Genomic DNA, 2,110 nt, shown 5'->3' on the forward strand with positions numbered 1-2,110 from the left:
GTCCAGCCTCCAAAAATAAGTATCCAAAAGAATACGGAGCCATACACCAGTTGACACCACAATCAATGTGTGTAGAAAAGTGGTTTCAGCTTGTCCCCTCCCAAGCCAAGCCACTCTGATGCCTTCCACCATAGAGATCAAACAAATGGCAACTGCCCCAAACTATAACGGGCCTTAACAGCAAGGAGCACATGGAAGGGCGACGTCAAACAACAACAAAGAAAAATTCCCAGCTCAACTTACCAGACAGCCTGCAACAAACTGAATTGTCTAATGCCGCGTACACACGATCGGAATTCCGGCCAGAAAAAGACAGATTAGAGCTTTTCATCGGAAAATGCGACCGTGTGTACGCTCCATCGGAATTTAGCTGTCCGAATTCCCACCAGCCAAAAATTGATAGCATGTTCTCAATTTTCCCGACGGAAAAACTTTCTATCGGTAATTCCGATCGTGTGTATGCAATTCCAACACGCCAAAAATCACGCATTGCTCAAATTCAACTACGAGACGGAAGCTATTGGCTACTGGCTATTGAACTTCCTTTTTCTAGTCCCGTCGTATGTGTTGTACGTCACCGCGTTATAAACGATCAGAATTTGACGTGACCGTGTGTAGGCAAGACAGCTTGAGCCGAATTCTGTCGGAATTCCGTCGGGAAAACCATCAGAGCTTTTTCCCGACGAGAATTCCGATCGTGTGTGTACGCGGCATTACAGTTCACGTTAAATAAGCTGCAGAGGTCATGACAAGGCACCCCAGTATTATCTGCAGTCCTTTTAATAGCCTACATAGTAGGAGCATAGCGTTACCCTAAGGCCCAGACCCTGAAGCAGTAAGGAATCCCCAAACCATAACACTTTCACCACCATGCTTCACAGTTGGTATGATGTCCTTCTGAAACACCGTCTTTGGTTTGTATTAAACATGTCCACCGCTACTGTGACCATATAACTCTATCTTTGATTCATCAGTTCACAGCTCATTGTTCAGAAAGCCTGGTCTTTGTCTTTATGTTCGTTGGCCAACTGTAATCTTCAATGGCAAACTGTAGACTTCTGTTAACGTTAACATTCTCTTTGGACAGCAAATACTTTTTCCTTGCATATCCCTCCCACCATGTGGGTTAGATTGGTGCAATCTCTTTTTGATTGTAGATGCATGCACTTTGACACCAACTTTGGAAGAGTAACCTGCAAATTCTGCAATAAAATTTTGGGGTTCCTGGGGACTTCTTTTAGCATCAGATGGTCAGTTCTTGGGCTGGGATTGCTAGGCTGTTCAGTCCTGGACAAATTAGGAATTGCTTGAAATCTATGCTTCTTGTAGATTATTTTCCTTACAGTGGAATGATCAATTTCAGATACTTTGACAACCTTTTTTAAATCCCATGCCAGACTCATAGTCACCCATAACCTTCTTTCTGAGGGTTTTATTGATCTCCAGGCCCAGACCCTGAAGCAGTAAAGAATCCCCAAACCATAACACTTTCACCACCATGCTTCACAGTTGGTATGATGTCCTTCTAAAACACCGTCTTTGGTTTGCATTAAACATGTCCACCGCTACTGTGACCATATAACTCTATCTTTGATTCATCAGTTCACAGCTCATTGTTCAGAAGTCCTGGTCTTTGTCTTTATGTTCATTGGCAAGCTGTGTTCGTCAATGGCAAACTGTAGACTTCTGTTAACGTTAACATTCTCTTTGGACAGCAAATACTTTTTCCTTTCATATCCCCTCCCCCCCCACCCATGTGGGTTAGATTGATGCAGTCTCTTTTTGATTGTAATTCTGCAATACAATTTTGGGGTTCCTGGGGACTTCTTTTAGCATCAGATTGTCAGTTCTTGGGACCATTCAGTCCTGGACAAATTAGGAATTGCTTGAAATCTATGCCTCTTGTAGATTATTTTCCTTACAGTGGAATGATCAATTTCAGATACTTTGACAACCTTTTTTAAATCCCATGCCAGACTCATAGTCATCCATAACCTTCTTTCTGAGGACTTTATTGACCTCCATTGATCTCGTCACGATGACACCACAAACAATAATAGCAAAGAGAACACCAGACCCTCGATATCTGAGCTTTAAATATTGGAACTCT

The sequence above is a fragment of the Lithobates pipiens genome, unplaced genomic scaffold (genome assembly GCF_037356315.1).
Source record: "Lithobates pipiens isolate NorthernLeopardFrog02 unplaced genomic scaffold, aLitPip1_a1.2 Scaffold_1, whole genome shotgun sequence".
NCBI lineage: Eukaryota > Metazoa > Chordata > Amphibia > Anura > Ranidae > Lithobates > Lithobates pipiens.